The sequence below is a fragment of the Lutra lutra genome, chromosome 6 (genome assembly GCF_902655055.1).
Source record: "Lutra lutra chromosome 6, mLutLut1.2, whole genome shotgun sequence".
In the NCBI taxonomy this organism is placed as follows: Eukaryota; Metazoa; Chordata; class Mammalia; order Carnivora; family Mustelidae; genus Lutra; species Lutra lutra.
In genome coordinates, this window is record NC_062283.1 from 17,082,553 (window position 1) to 17,099,348 (window position 16,796).

Sequence of the window (16,796 nt, forward strand, 5' to 3'; positions counted from 1 at the left end):
GTATGACAAAAAAGAAAGTGCTGAATCTAGAGTCTGTATTAATGTATTAATTAAAGTATCATAAATGCTTGACACATGGTCAGTGCTAATAAATAATTTTTAAACTTAAGAAGTTCCTTCATTTGTCAAAAAGAAAAAAAAGAGAGAGGGAGAGAAGGTGGGATGGAGGGAAGGAAAAAGGGAGGGAGGAAAGGAAGAGTTCCTAACAGGGTGATTTAATTTGTGGGGTGTCAAATTTGAACTAGAAGTCAGTTAAAATAAAGAAAAATTTGAGGGGCACCTGGTGGCTCAGTGGGTTAAGCCTCTGCCTTCAGCTCAGGTCATGATCTCAGGGTCCTGGGATTGAGCCCCGCGTCGGGCTCTCTCCTCAGCAAGGAGCCTGCTTCCCTTCCTCTCTCTCTGCCTGACTCTATGCCTACTTGTGATCTCTGTCTGTGTCAAATAAATAAATAAAATCTTAAAAAAAAGAAAGAAAGAAAGAAAGAAAAGTTTGAGGGGTGCCTGGGTGGCTCAGTGGGTTGAAAGCTTCTGCCTTTGGCTCAGGTCATGGTCTCAGGGTCCTGGGATCAAGCCCCGCATCAAGCTCTCTGCTCAGCGGGGAGCCTACCTCCCCCCTCCCCCAAACTCTGCCTGCCTCTCTGCCTACTTGTGATCTGTCTGTCAAATAAATAAATAAAATCTTTAAAAGAAAAAAAAGAAAAGTTTGAGACTTCTGGGAGGAAAAAATCTCGCCTTGATTTTGATTCACCCCATCTGTTGTCCATGGGCATACATTTCACCCTATTAAAAGGCATCCTCCTTGTCCCCCAAGCTCTCTTGGACAGTAGAATTCCACTCTGGTATTAAAGAAGCAATCTGAAGCTATTCAAAACCAAGAAAGAACACAACCTTAATCGCCCCAGACATTGAACAATATAAAAGCTTTAAGTGCTTGGCGGTCTTCATGCTGCTTATATAGGAACCTATAAAAGATAATAGACCTTCAAGTTTTTGAGAAGTAATGCATTTGGGGAAAGAATAATGGGGTGTTTACTTCATCCTCTGGGGATAAACAGAGTTTTTCTTTCTCAGATACATTCCCAAGGTTAATTTCAGAAACTTTGGGGGTGATACAAACGTGGCATAGACGTAAGGACAGACTTCTAAGGATTAAAGGCCTGAGAAGGTGAATAATTTTAACTCAAAGGCCTATAAGTAAAGCCCAAGATCAGGGGCCATCCTAACGCCAGGGAAGTAGTTCATTTGGAGGACTGACACAAGGAGACCTAGGTGAGTTGAGAGGAAAATACAGAATTAAAAAAAAAAAAAGATAGATGAAGCATTGTTATTCTTATTTTCTATTTCCCAAGATATCAGCCCCACTATTTGATCCATTCGTTGCCAGGATTATTTATTTTATTTCATATTATTACTATTATTTTAAGTATTAAATTTTTAAAAAAGATTTTACTTATTCATTTGAGAGAGAGAGTGTGTGTGGGGGAGGAGCAGAAGGAGAGAATCCCAAGCAGACTTTGCGCTGAGCAGGGAGCCCAACGCAGGGCTCGATTCCAAGACCTCGAGATCACGACCTGAGCTGAAAGGGAAAGTCAGATGCTTAACCAACTGCACCTCCCAGACTCCTTTTTTTAGTTGAAGTAATCGCTACACCCAACATGGGGCTTACACTCACAGCTCCAAGATCAAGAGCCTGACCAAGCCGGCCAGACACCCCAACTTCCCTATTTTAGAATGAGCCCCTTCCCCCTTAACTTTGATGATGATGAGCTCCAGTTCAGGCCGGAACATGCTTCAAGGACTCCAGCGGTGCCATCTTTCCATATGTGTTGAGTGTCTTGTCCTGTTGGCTCTCAATCCTGCCTGCACAGTCAGGCTTCACCACAGTCCCAATCCCACAGATTCTGACTGTGTTGTTCCGGTGAGGGGCTTCACCTTTAATTCTCTTTTTTTGTTTCATCAATACTATATAAAACTCTCCTAAGGATTCCCATGTACACCCCGGGTCTAGAATCCCTGGATTAGGCACTTTTCCTGTGCCCCGACCTCATGGAAAGAAGTATGAACTTTGAGGGAACATAGCCAGTCCCTCTCTGGGATTTTTCAAATCCCAGGGCCACCTAGGCCTAAAGCGAATTCTAGAATGTCAGTTCTCTTAGGAGAGCCTACGAATGGATCACTCCTCTCTCCCAAACTCTCTGGGTGTTGAGGGGCCCATGAAGCAGAATATACCAGTTTTTAGCAGAACCGATCATAACCATGCCCCAAATCTCTGATATAATGTGTTTTCCCAAAAGAAGAAGTAATATATGTTTTCTCAAGATTTTTTAGTGTGTGCTTCATGATTGAAGAAATCTAAATTGTTAAGGAAAAAAGCACTAATCTTAGATATCACTTCAAATTCCCTTTTTGGTCCCCTTCCTCCTTCAAGACATTTGATAGAGTGAGTGTTGAGACCTAACAATTTCAGACATTTACTTATTCTTTGGTTTATGTGTGTTTTCCCTCATGGGGTTTTCTGTAAAATTCATGTTAGGATCATCCTTCTTTTATAGTTTACACAGTCACTGGTTTAGGAATGTCTCCTTCATTCATTCATTCATTTCATTCATTCAAAAAGACTTTTTAGGCGCGTCTGGGTGGCTCAGTGGGTTAAAGCCTCTGCCTTCAGCTCAGGTCATGATCCCAGGGTCCTGAGATCAAGCCCTGCATTGGGCTCTCCGTTCAGTGGGGAGCCTGCTTCCTCCTCTCTCTCTGCCTGCCTCTCTGCCTACTTGTGATCTCTGTCTGTCAAATAAATAAATAAAACCTTTAAAAAGAAAAAGACTTTTTAGGGGCGCTTGTGGCTCAGTCATTAAGCCTCTGCCTTCAGCTCATGTCATGATCCCAGGATCCTGGGATCGAGCCCCACATTGAGCTCCCTCCTCAGTGGGAGGCCTGCTTCTCCTTCTCCCACTCTCCCTGCTTCTGCTCCCTCTCTCGCTGTGTCTCCTCTGTCAAATAAATAAATAAAATCTTAAAAAAAATACTAAGTATCTCAACACTCTCTACTCTTTGGGTGAATATTTCTGTGCACTTTGTAGTGGGGAGAAAAGAGTTCCATTGACTAATGGAAGCTCTAAGCCACTGCCCACTGCTAGAGGACACCTTCATTACTAATTCTACATCTTTTTTTTTTGATAAATAATTGATATAACATTAGGCTAAACTGTACAATATAATACTTCAGTATTTGTATGTATTATAAAATGATCACCACAATAAATCTGGTTAATGTCTATCACCATACATAGTTACAAATGTTTTCTCACTGGGATGAGAACTTTTAAGATCTAGTCTCTTAGCAACTTTCAAATATACAATACAGTGTTATTAACTATAGTCACCAGGCTGTACATTGTATTCCCAGAACTTATTTGTTTTATAACTGGGAGTGCTGTAACTTTTGACTACCTAGATTTTTTTTAAAGATTTTATTTATTTATTAGAGAGAGAGAGAGAGAATAGGGGCAGAGGGACAGGGAGAAGCAGACTCCCCACTGAGCAGGGAGCCCGATGCAGGACTCGATCCCAGGATCCTGGGACCATGACCTGAGCCGAAGGGAGACGCTTAACCGACTGAGCCACCCAGGTGCCCTGACTATATAGATTGTTAAACCTGTTCCCCAGTGACGATGGATATTCCTCTAGGAATGGAATGCAGTTCTGTTTTTCCTTAGCACTGTTAGCTTTCTTCCTCTAAGCTTCTTGGCTCAGTCAGAGAGGTTTCCCTTAAAGGAATGTCTTTATGTCTTTCTTTCTTTCTTTCTTTCTTTCTTTCTTTCTTTCTTTCTTTCTTTCTTTCTTCTTCTTTTCTAAAGATTTATTTATTTATGAAAGAGAGAGCAAGCACGAGTACAGGGAGGGCAGAGGGAGAGGATCCCAGCAGACTCCCCACTCATGCAGAGCCAGACTGGGCCTCGATCTCACTACTACTGAGATCATGACCTGAGCCGAAATCACTAGGGGACACTTAACCCACTGAGCCACCCAGGTGCCCCAAGGGAATGTCTTTCTTTCTATCTCAGGGCCTTAGGCTGACAGTCTTTCCCATGAACCCAGAGATAACCTTGCTCTGTGACACCATGCTGTGTTGCTGGCTCCAACCATAGCCATGCTCCCTCTCTCTTTCAGTGGGGACGGCAGCAGCTTCTCTGGGATTCTATGCCTTGTCATTTCAGCTCCGTTTTCACATGCCCTACCTTCAATCAGATCTTAAGATTTATCTCCAAATTGCGGAATGAGAGGGTTTATCTTGTGTTAAAAGAATTTCAAGCATTGGCAAGCAAAGGGGGTAAAGGGCCAGTCCGGGCAATGAGCTGATGCTTTGGGCAAACCCCTCAAGGTCCTGAAATCTTCCTCTTAGAGCAAGGAGAATGTCAGCATTCTAATGTGTTCAACTGATCTGGGCATTCCATGCAGGTTACCTGATTCCAAAGTTCGAACGTGTATTTTTCATTTGTAAATGTAATGGCGTAGGTGTCAGAGTGCAGGTATATCATAAAGGAAAAGATGGGAGTGCTAAAGGACAATGATTTCATTTCCCCCCACTGAGTTGGTATTTCTCTCCGTTCTTGCAAACTCTTATCAAACCTCATCTAGGCTGAAATACACGTGTGCTAGCCCGATAGTCATATGAAAGGCGGGGGGTGAGTCAACTGAAACCAGACTCCAGCTCTTTTCTTCCCAGTGGGCATAATGAAAACACAGTCATATTTCTCCCAGTCTTTTCTTCCACTAAAGGGATTTCATCTCTCCTCTCCACTTTATTCCTTCTGGGAACATTCTAGCTAACAAAGTAGGTTCAATGTAAAATCTCAAAGTCAAATGTTTCTTTTCTTTTTTTTTTTACTGAGCTATAATTGACATATAACATTGTGTAAGTTTGAGGAGTGCAATGCATTGGTTTGAGACATTTGTCTATTGCAATATCAATCCTACATAGCTTTGATGGACACCTTTTTGCATTCAAATTTTTCTTATAGAAGAAATGAACATCCTAGAAAATTCAAAAGGTACAAAATGGTCAGGTGCAAAAATGATCTCCATTCCTGGATTTTCTTTCAGTCAGTTCAGGTCTTTGCAAAGATAACATTGTTGTTAGGTACTTTTGTATTTCTAGATAGTCTAACTGTTTCCAAAGCAAATACATATACATGTTATTTATGCCCCTTGTTCTTACAACAGTACCCCAAGTTTAGTTGGGGCTGCTCATTGCTATCCAGCTGAAAAACTACATTTAACAGCCTTTCTTTTAGCCAGTAATGTTGACCATGTAACTCAGTTCTAGATACTGGAATGGAAGCACAGGTGTATGTCAGACTTCTCACAAGATTTCTTTCTGCGGGCTGGATGGTGTCCTTGATGACTAGATCTTGAAACAGCCCACTCAGAATGGCAGATCAATGCAATTAGAGAAAGCTGAGTGGCTCAGGTGGTTAAGAAACCACCTTTGGCTCAGTTCATGATTTCCAGGTCCTGGGATCGAGCCCTGCATCTGGCTCCCAGCTCACTGGGTTAATTTCCTTTTCCCTCTCCCTCTGTTCTCCCCCTGCTTATGCTCTCTCTCTCTCTCTTTCAAATGAATAAATGAAATCTTTTTTTTTTTAATAAATGAAATCTTAAAAAAAAAAAAAGCTCATCCTGACGTTCATCAAATCTTGTAAGCTATGACCTGCCTACATCCGGATTTCCTCCTATTGGCAAGAGAAGTCACTTAAACCTTTATTATGAGGTTATTATTTGAAGCAAAATACAATTCTTTTTTTTCTAAAGATTTTATTTATTTATTTGAGAGAGAGAGAGAGAGAGCACAAAGGGATCAGGAGAGGAAGAAGCAGGCTCCCCTCTGAGGAGGAAACCCGATGCAAGACTCGATCACAGGACCGTGGGACCCAGGATGGGGATCTGAACCAAAGGCAGATGCTCAACTGACTGAACCACCCAGGCGCCCCCAAATACAATTCCTGACAGATGTGTACTTGACTTTTTCTTTTAACACTATGATCTTGGAGATTCATCCATTTCAGCACAGAGAAGTGCCTCCGTCTGGTAACATAAGAGTATTCCTTTATGTAACTATACCATAAGTTCTTAAAGCATCTTAGTTACAATTTAGATTGTTTCCAATCTTTGCTAGAATAAAAAATGATACATCATTATCTACCCATCATTGCACATATTCCAAAAGCAAAGACTTTCCATCTATGCCTTCCTGATCACAGCTTACTTTTGTCATGTTCAGAATGGATCCTGAAAGTAGGAAAAGACCAAATCTGTCATGTTAGAATACTTATGTATTTCTTTTAGTGGGATTAAACTGAGAACAAAATCATCCAATTTTACACTCATTAGAAAGAGAAAAATGAGCAAGTCACACCATATAAGGTATGAATAAATTAAATCCAACAAATGAGCTTTGAGAAAATTCCAGTAGATGGCAGTATTGGCCAACTTTTTTTTCTTAAAGTTCATTTTTCAAGATGCTAATGAAACCTTGTTTGGGCAAGTTAGATTCTTTCTTCTTCTTCTTCTTTTTTTTTTTTTTTTAATATTTTATTTATTTATTTGACAGAGATCACAAGTAGGCAGAGAGGCAGGCAGAGAGAGGAGGAAGCAGGCTCCCTAGGATCATGACCTGAGCCTAAGGCAGAGGCTTTAACCCACTGAGCCACCCAGGCGCCCAAGTTAGATTATTTCTTAAATTTCTAAATAAGAATTGAGTTAACTGTATGGTGACTAACATAACATAAAATAAGAATTGAATTGAATTAAATAAGAAATTAGTTAAAAATAAGAAAAACCTTTAAGTGTTAATGACATAACAGTACTAGAGTAAGTGAGATATGAAATAACTTTTTTTGAGTTTATTTATTTTTAAGTAATCTTTACACTCAACATGGGGCTTAAACTCATGACCCTATGATCAAGAGTTGCGTTCCCTTTTGACTGAGCCAGCCAGAGGCCTCAGGAAGTAACATTTTTGAGTACTAAGAAGTGTTAAGGGCTTTGTAATGGACCCAAATGTACTTGCCCATCCCCCAATCCATGTGTTGAAGTTCCTACCCCAATGTGACTGCATTTGGAGATAGGGCCTGTAGGCAGATAATTAAGGCTAAGTGAGGCCATAAGGATGGGCCCTAATCCACTAGGACTTGTGTTCCTAGAAGAAGGGGAAGAGATCTCTCTCTGTAGAAGCACAGAGGAAAGGCCATTGGAGGATGTATCAAGAAGGCATCAGTATACAGGCCAGGTCAGAGCTCTCATCAGAAATCAACCCTGGCTTAGGTGCCTGGGTGGCTCAGTTGGTTAAGTGTCTTGGTCTTCAGCTCAGATCATGTTCCTGGAATCCCAGGATCAGGTCCCACATCAGAGTCCCTGCTCAGTGGGGAGTCTGCTTCTTTCTCTGACCCTCCTCCCTCTCATGCTCTCTCTCTCTCACATAAATAAATAAAATCTTAAAAAAGGAAGAAAGAAGGAAAGAAAGGAAGGAAGGAAGGAAGGAAGGAAGGAAGGAAGGAAAGAAAAGAAATCAACTTTGAAACACCTTGATCTTAGACTTCCATCCTCCAGAATTATGAGAAAATAAATTTTTGTTATTTAAGCCACACAGACTGTAGTGGGTTTTTTGTTGTTCTTTTTTTTTTTTTCTGCAGACTGTGTCCTACCCCCTAGTCTCTAGAATTTTTTATGGCGGCAAGAGCATATCAATACACCCTTACTTAGCATCACCTTTTTATTTTTAATTTTTATTAGTTGTATGCATTTTATTTATTTTTATTTTTTATTCATTTAAATCAAGTTAGTCAACATACAATACATCATTAGTTTTTTTTTTTAAGGTTTATTTCTATATTTGTCAGAGCGAGCAAGCAACCAAGCAAGGAGGTAGAGGGAAAAGCAGGCACCCTGCTGAGCAAGGAGCTGGACACGGGACTGGGGACTCGATCCCATGACCCAGGGGAAATGACCCGAGCCAAAGGCAATTGCTTAACCGAACGAGCCACCCAGGTGTCCCAGTACAACTGCATATAACACCCAGTGATTATCTTTTCAGGTTCTTACCACTCTGAGGTAGGAATTATTCTACCTCTTTACCAGTGAGAACACTGAGGGATGAGTAAATAGCTTAACAGGAGCCCCATGTTATGTAGTGAATCTGGCTAAAACCAGGGACCTTTCTGATTAGAATGTCTCTGGGCTTTCTACCGCAGGCAGTGACTTCTCTGTGACTACAGCCAGGGGTCTACCTTCTGCTCAAACTGTCAGCAGCATCTGATAGAGCAGTTCACTCCCTCTTCAGAAAATGTGGTTTCCAGAGTCCACGCGCGATGGCATTCCTCTTCCTTCTTTGGTGGTTCCTTTCTCAGGTGTGCTTATTGGACCCCGCACCCCCTTGACACTACACGTTGGAGAACCCCAGAGCTCCGTCTTGGGCCTCCTCCTGTTTATCTGAAAGCACTGCCCAGGTGATCTCAAGCAGGCTCATGGTAATTGCTCCAGCCTCCAAACTGGTTTTCCTGCTTCTACACTTGTCTCCCTATGGTGACACAGCAGTCAAGGCATCCCCGTTAAAACATGAGTCAGATCGTGTCGTTCTTTGGCACAAACCCCTTCAAAGTCTCTTCTCTACCTCAAAAGGAAAAGCTAAGGTCATTAGAGTGTCTCAGAAGGCCCTTTGCCAGGAGCACCTCCAGCTCCTAGGCCTCCAACATTTCACAATTTCTCTCTGGCCTGATCAGTTACTATTCTTTCCTTTGTCCAGTTTCTCCAACCACATAAGCCAGTCACGTTTCTGCCTCGGGGCCTTTGCACTTGCTGATTTCCCTGGTGATGCAGATGTAACCTTATCCTTGGGGGCATCCCTATCTAAAATGCATATCATGCACTCTCCCAGTACTTCCTAACTCCCCTTCTTCATTTAGATTTCCTTTAGCCCATACCGTTGCCTAGCATACTATATATTTTAGTTATTTATCTGGTTTATTGCTGGGTTTCTCTCTTTAGAAAATAAATTCTACAAAGGCAAAGATTTCTGTCCTTTATTTTCACTGTCCTACCCCCACAATCTACAATAGGGCATGGTACACGGAAGAGACTCAATGAGTATATGCTGAATAATTGAAAAGACCAGACCATGTTGCCCCACCCAGAGTAATTGCTAAGAATGAGAAAGGTTATAGTATAAAGAATCCGAACAGCTGTCTACATCTCACACAGAGACAACAAGAAAAAATTTGATGTGAGCCACTAACATGAAGGATTCTACAGAATTAAAAAAAAAAAAACTACCAGATATTGAAAATCCTCAAGTATTGCAATAAGCTCTAAAAAAAAGAACCAAGTATCTGAAGACATCGGAAAATAGAATAGTTTCCAAATTAGCTGATATTTCCCTTTGCTCTGTGTAAAGGCAAGAGGAAGAATTGACTAGCTTCTCTTCCAGGCCCACGCACCCAGAACTGCGTGGATAGGGATAAATGTAGTCTTTTTTTTTTTTTTAAAGATTTTATTTATTATTCATGAGAGAGAGAGGAGTAGGCAGGGGGAGAAGCAGGCTCTCCGCAGAGCAGGGAGCCTGATGCAGGACTCGATTGCAGGACCCCAGGATCACGACCTGAGCCAAAGCCAGACACCTAACCAAGTGAGCCGCCCAGGCTCCCATGAGATAAATGTATTCTTTATCTGATCTTTGTGCATTTAAACATTCAAATGTAGCAATCTTACATGCAAAGAGGATTTGACAGACAACAAATAGCTTTGTAAGACTAATTCTGATTTTATTTTATTATTTTTTTAAAGAGTTTATTTATTTATTTAACAGACAGAGATCACAAGTAGGCAGAGAGGCAGGCAGAGAGAGAGGAGGAAGCAGGCTCCCCACTGAGCAAATAGCCCGATGCAGGGCTCGATCCCAGGACTGGGATCATGACCTGAGCCAAAGGCAGAGGCTTTAACCCACTGAGCCACCCAGGTGCCCCTGATTTTGTTTTTTTATTCACGATTTTTTTTAAGTTTATTTAAACAATCTTCCCACCCAGCATGGGGCTTGAACTCATGACCCTGAGATCGAGAGCCACGCGCTCTACCAACTGAGCCAGCCAGGCGCCCTGACTATTTCTGTTTTTATAAAAAATACAACAGCAGAATTGCCTATAAAGACTATTATACATAATACATTCATAGGCTTGCATGAATCAGTTCCCTTGAGGAAATGTCATAATTTTTATTATGTCTCTGAGTATTATTGGCATGTGTTTACACAGCTCTCTTCAGTGGAGCTAAGAATGGGATGAAGTAGCAGAACTTACCTGGATTTTGTAAGTTAGGATAAAGAGAGAGATACCACAGACAAAAATGTTTTGCCTAGTAACAGATAATCTAAAATAGGACTGAGGGGCGCCTGGGTGGCAGTGGGTTAAAGCCTCTGCCTTCAAGCTCAGGTCATGATCTCGGGGTCCTGGGATCGAGCCCCACATCCGGCTCTCTGCTCAGCAGGGAGCCAGCTCTCCCCACCCCTCCGCTGCCTCTCTGCTTACTTGTGATCTTGTCAAATAAATAAATAAAATCTTGAAAAAAAAAATAGGACCGCCTCACGGGGCACCTGGGTGACTCAGTAGGTTAAGGATCTGACTCTTGATCTCAGTTCAGTTCTTTTTATTTTTCTTTTTTAAAAAACATTTACTTATTTGACAGAGAGAGCACAAGCAGGGGAAGCAGGAGAGGGAGAGAGAGAGAAGCAGGCTGCCTGCTGAGCAGGGAGCCCGATGCAGGACTGGATCCCAGGACCTGAGCCGAAGGCAGACGCTTAACCAGCTGAGCCACCCAGGTACTCCTCGGCTCTGTTCTTGATCTCTGGGTCCTGGGATTGAGCCCTGCATTGGGCTCCATGCTGGGCACAGACCCTCCTTAAAAAACAAACAAATGAGGGGCGCCTGGGTGGCTCAGTGGGTTAAAGCCTCTGCCTTCAGCTCCAGTCATGATCTCAGGGTCCTGGGATCGAGCCCCACATTGGGCTCTCTGCTCAGCAGGTAGCCTGCTTCCTCCTCTCTCTCTGCCTGCCTCTCTGCCTACTTGTGATCTCTTTCTGTCAAATAAATAAATAAAATCTTAAAAAAAAAAAGAATAAATAAAATGAAACAGGACCGACTTTCATCTCTCCTGAACTGTTTAACTTCACTTTCCTCTGAAGGGGACTAAATGCTTTAGACGATGTTTCTTAGTTGTACGTTTCCCTTCCAGAAAAGAGATCTCTAGGCTGCTGTTTGGGAACTCAGCTGACAGACACGTGAATCTGACTCAAGGGGCTTTTAGATCTGGAAGGAGCCTCAGAGATCATCTTGCTTTCCAAGTCAGGAGATGTGACCTCAAGACATGGAGCCACTTGCCCAATGACATACAGGTAGCTTGTGACAAGGGTGACATTGGAGTCCCATTCTTTCAACGCCAGTCTGAGTCCCTTTCCCTCATTCCATGCTGCTCAGAAAACCCCCACATTCCTACCCACTGCAAACTGAGCATGGCCCTACCTGTGACGGTAGCCCTTTTTAGAAGGCTAGGTACTCTATTTTTAAACAGGTCCTACGGCTTTGGGAAACAATGGGCATAGCACAGGAATGGGGCTGGCGTTTGAGAAGCATTGCAAAAATGACAAAGCCTTCGCAATAATGAGTGGACTGCAATCAGACCCAGCACTTGGCTCCTCCACCAAACTGAACTTGGGCTCTGAAGGTCATTACTTCACACCTGTCTCTCTGCCCTTTGCTCCAAGGACACATATTACACTGGTGGCTCTCAGAAGATTCTTCTGGTTATATTGCTAATAATGTCTATAACTATCATTGGTTTCTTGGTACAGAGGGAGAAGTGGAATAACAGAATCATTATTTAGATAAGAACACATGAATATTGGGACGCCTGGGTTGCTCAGTCAGTTAAGCATCTCTCTTCGGCTTAGGTCATGATCCCAGGATCCTGGGATCGAGCCCCACATTCAGTTCCCTGCTCAGCGGGGAGCCTGCTTCTCCCTCTGCCTGCTGCCCCCCTTGTTTGTGCTCTCTGTCTGACAAATAAATAAATTAAATCTTTAAAAAAATGAATATTTCCTACACCCTAAGTCTGTTTTCTGTTCAGTTATATATTAAGCCATCTGGTAATGGAGAGAATGTTTGAAAATCTGCCTATGTTTAACCTGAAATGTTACATTTTAATGCCTTTGGGGATTTGGATTTTTTAAATTTCACATTGTGATAGATGGTAATCCGACTAAAAGTAATACCTCCCTTATACATATGCACTTGTTGAAGTCAGGGTACACGTGCATATAATTCACATAGCAAGACACATGTTTTACAATATGCCAGTAATGCTTAGGAAACACAAGAATGTGAGACCAGAATCAAGTTCCTCCAAGCAACGGAGGGTAGAAACATTTACCGCATTGTTTTGTGAGGCATAGTATTCTAGCACGTGAATATTCTAGCGCTAATATATGATATTCAAAGGAGGGCTCATAAATCTGAATATGACTTAGAACCTTGTGCCCTAGGGACGTAGCGACTGCATTAATGTTTCATGTGTGCAAAGAAGAAGACACACAAAAAAGTCAAAGGGCTTCGCAGTACATCACGTGGTGATATTTCCGTTAATGATGAACATGAAAACCAAAGCCAAAAGTAAAAAAAAAAAAAAAAAAAAAAGGAGGCCAAATTCTTTCAAAGAAAAACAGATTTGAGTACAGGAGTTTGCAAACACTTTGGTCATTAAAGCCAAGCAATTGATAAGAAACAATCAGCAAATCTTGGGGGGCCTGGGTGGCTCAATCAGTTGAGCATCTGACTCTTGATTTCAGTTTATGTCATGATCTTGGGGTCCTGAGACTGGGTCCTGGTCGGGGCTCAGTGACGAGTCTGCTCGAGATTCTCTCTCTCCCTCTTTCTCTGGCCCTCCCCCTGCTCATGCTTGCTTTCTCTCTTTCTCAAAAATAAATAAATAAATCTTAAAAAAGAAAATGAAAGGAAACAATTGGGAAACCTTGATATCCTGGTATCATTTTAATGATTTACATATTCAAGGTAAGTGGTAATGAAGTTTATACCACTAGTAATTACTTGGAAGAGGATAGTAGTAAATGGCAATTGTACACATTATGATAGTTTAGGGATTGTGTCTGAATTGTAAGAAAAATGTCTTTATCTTTAGGCTTAATCTTATCCAGGTGAATAAGAAAGTTTCTACTTGTAGGTTATCTCTGCCCAGTCTTGGTTTTGTATTTGCAAATGAATAGACTGCTTTAGTTTGAAGACAGAAGTGAAAGGAAGAACATTCTGAAATTATATCGTCACACATTTTACTATGTTAAGATATACATACCCATTACAGAATCCTACTTATAAAACATCCCTATACAATATTAGCAGAATTCCATGAACTCCCAGGATTTCCATGTGCATTGTTCAAGGAACCTCATTTAAAATAAGTGTGCCTGCTTTTAAAAAAAAAAATATCAGGGTATCAGGATGATGACTAAATTAAATGTCTTCTACTCTAAATTAAATGTCTTCTACTCACATACATATTAAGTCCTGAGGTAGGACAGCTACGGGGTTAGTTAATTTAGCAGTTTAACAAGATCATCAAAGACTGGAATTATTTTAGTCTTTCCACTCAGCTGTTCCTTGCAGGTGGGAGCTTCCTTCATGGTCACAAAGTGGCTGCAGCAGCTCCAGACATCACATTCCTTCTACCCTCAGATGGTAATAACCAAAACCTAGAAGGGAAAATAAAGACATAACCTCATCTTCTGTTCCTTTCTAAGAGTGAGGAAAGCTATCCCAGATGCCCCACTGCAATCAGATTTCCTCTTATAAGGCTGAAAATTGCATCATGTGTTCATTCCTAAACTAACTGCCAGAGAAGTGAACGGAATGATCATCACTGGGTTAGACAGGTGATTCTCAATCCAGGTTGCACACTAGCATCACTTGGAGAGTTTTCAAAAACAGTCAAGCTCTAGACCAAGTAACCAGAATCTCTGGGGGGAGACTGGGAGTCAGTATTTTTATAGAGCTTCTCAGAAAATTCTGATTAACAGTGAGCAGTGATCACATCTCTTAGAATGGCTAATATAAAAAAGACAGGAAATAACAAGTGTTGACAAGGATGTGAAGAAAAGGGAATCTTTGTGCACTATTGATGGGAATGTAACTTGGCAGAGCCATCATGGAAAACAGTATGGAGGTGCCTCAAAAAATTAAAAATAGAACTACCATAGGATCCAGCAATACTTCTGAGTATTTATCCAAAGAAAAATTATGCTAGCTCAAAAAGATATATGAACCCCTATGTTCATTACAGCATTTAAAAAAAGATTTTATTTATTTATTTGACAGACAGAGATCACAAGTAGGCAGAGAGGCAGGCAGAGGGAGAGGGGGACACTGGCTCCCTGCTGAGCAGAGAGCCTGATGCGGGACTTGATCCTAGGACCCCACGATCATGACCTGAGCTGAAGGCAGAACCTTAACCCACTGAGCCACCCAGGCACCCCTACAGCATTTTCTACAATAGCGAAGATATGGAAACAGCCTCGTGTTCATCAGTTGATGAATGGATTAAAAAAAAAAAACTGTGGTATGTGTATATATATACACCCCCACACAGGAATATTATTCAGCTGCAAAAAGGAGGAAATCTTGCCATTTGTGACAACATGGATGGACCTTAAGAATAGGCGCTAAGTGAAATAAATCAAAGAAAGACAAATACCATAGAATCCCACTTACATGTGGAATCTGAAAAAAAAAACACCCCCCCTCCAAAAAAAAAAAAAAAACTGGGTTTCTAGATACAGAGAACAGATTGGTGGTTGTCAGAGTGAAGCTGAGGGTTGGGAAAATGGGTGAAGGGGTCAAAAGTTACAAAATTCCACTTATAAAAGCAATAAGTCATGGTGATATAATGTACAGCATGGCAACTGGGGTTAGTTATACTGTATTGCTTCCTTGAAAACTGCTAACAGAGTAGAACTTAAAAGTTGTCATTGTAAGAAAAAAAATTGTAATTATTCATGGTGATGACTATTAGCTAGGCTCATTGTGGTCATCACTTCACAATACATACAAATATCAAACCATTATATTATACAGCTGAAACTAATCTATGTCATTTGCACCTCCATAATAATAATACTAAAACAAAAACTTCTGAGTTAAAAAAAAGAAGGCAGTGAGAGTTAGTGAGTAGCCTAATTCTTAGATGAACCAAGATTCATCCCCTTGGGTAAGGGAGGGACCCAGCCTTTCTTGAAACACGTGGTGGCCTGATAACTAAGTAAAATCAGGGTTCTGTTATCAAGGAAATAGGGAGAGAATAGTTTTGTGAAGTTTACCATGGATTTGCACAGAAGATTTATGAACAGCTAAAGCTGTAGAAGCACCTGTTATTAATACGTACTATAAACTGTGAAGATGATTTTCAGTTTTCAAATCACAAGCAGTCGGCTTCATAATTGTTGGTCATTAAAGAAAATGAATTCTTTCTTGTCTCCTTAGGCTCGGAGCTACTCAGACATTGAGAAGCAGGTTTGTCAAGATGACAGAGGACCAAGGTAATGGATTCCAGTGATGAAACAGGAAATTCATTCATGAGTTTTGGGCACATCTCCAAGTTAACTACCTAGCCAGAAATGGAATCACTAGGTTTTCCTACTTCTGTTTTATTATCCTCAATGAGAATGACCAAATATGAGGCTAGACGGGGCCTTAAAGAAAATCTGGCTCCCATCATACCCCGTCCTGCCAACCAGCCACCCATGTTAATATTTTAAAAAGCAAAGGCATAAAGAAGTTATGCAATTCCTAGAGATTACATCAGAAGTCTGCTGCAAAAGTGAGATCTTTTCTCCACCTTTCTCCAGCCCTGCCTTTGGTGCTTCTTCCTACAATGATTTCAGCGTTTCTCTGATTGTAGTTCTGTATATCAAAATTGAATGCTGTCTAGGAGATGCTAAATAAATGGGATTTCGCCTTAACACTCAGTTTTCTAAAGGAACACATGGGGGCAGCAAATGTTTAGGAAAAACGTCCAGATCTAACATGTAAGAGATTTTGTGTGTGTGTGTGTGTGTGTGTGTATTTGAAAAATGTTTGGAAAAGAGATTTTCAGAGACAGTGGTAGTCACGGTGATTCAATTTTGCTTCCAAATGTGCCACCGCTAAGAGATTATCAAAAGCACTCTTTATAAATAGAATGTCTTCTTCAGAATGTTTTTTAATATTAAAGAATTTATTAAAGAAGTTAACAAGATTTTATGTCACATGAACTTATTAGTTGAACTTGCTGGTGAAGATTTCCTTCAGCTGCTATTATAACCCATTTTCACTGTTATGATTACTGATGAATCAACATTCTCTTTTAGTAGATACTTCAATTTTTTACTTTCCTACTCATTTAATGTTTTCTTCTTATTTTTGCTTGTTTCTTGTCGCTCTCTAATAATTCTTCCCAAATAGTGACTCTAGAAGTATTAGTCCCGCTTTCCTGCCATCACTTATTACTAGAAGTGGGCTGCTAATACTAGAATTGTGTACTCTAAAATATCAAGCAAGTGTCTTGACAATGATGAGACATTGCAGGCATAGTTAGACTAGAAGTGTTTTACATTTTCTGGCTTTCTTGTAGCTTTCGGTAGAGGTTGACTGTTTGGTGGGAAACAGTCACCAGTGCAACATCAACATTAAATCCAAGAGCCGTCTCTCTAG

General features: G+C 41.0%; 1 non-coding gene across 1 annotated transcript; it reads right to left on the reverse strand.

Annotated features, from left to right (window-relative positions):
* Window positions 1-10,069: 10,069 nt before the first annotated feature.
* On the reverse strand, window positions 10,070-10,142 carry TRNAE-CUC (transfer RNA glutamic acid (anticodon CUC)). Its single transcript has one exon. It is a non-coding gene; the product is annotated as a tRNA-Glu (tRNA).
* Between the last annotated feature and the right edge of the window lie 6,654 nt (window positions 10,143-16,796).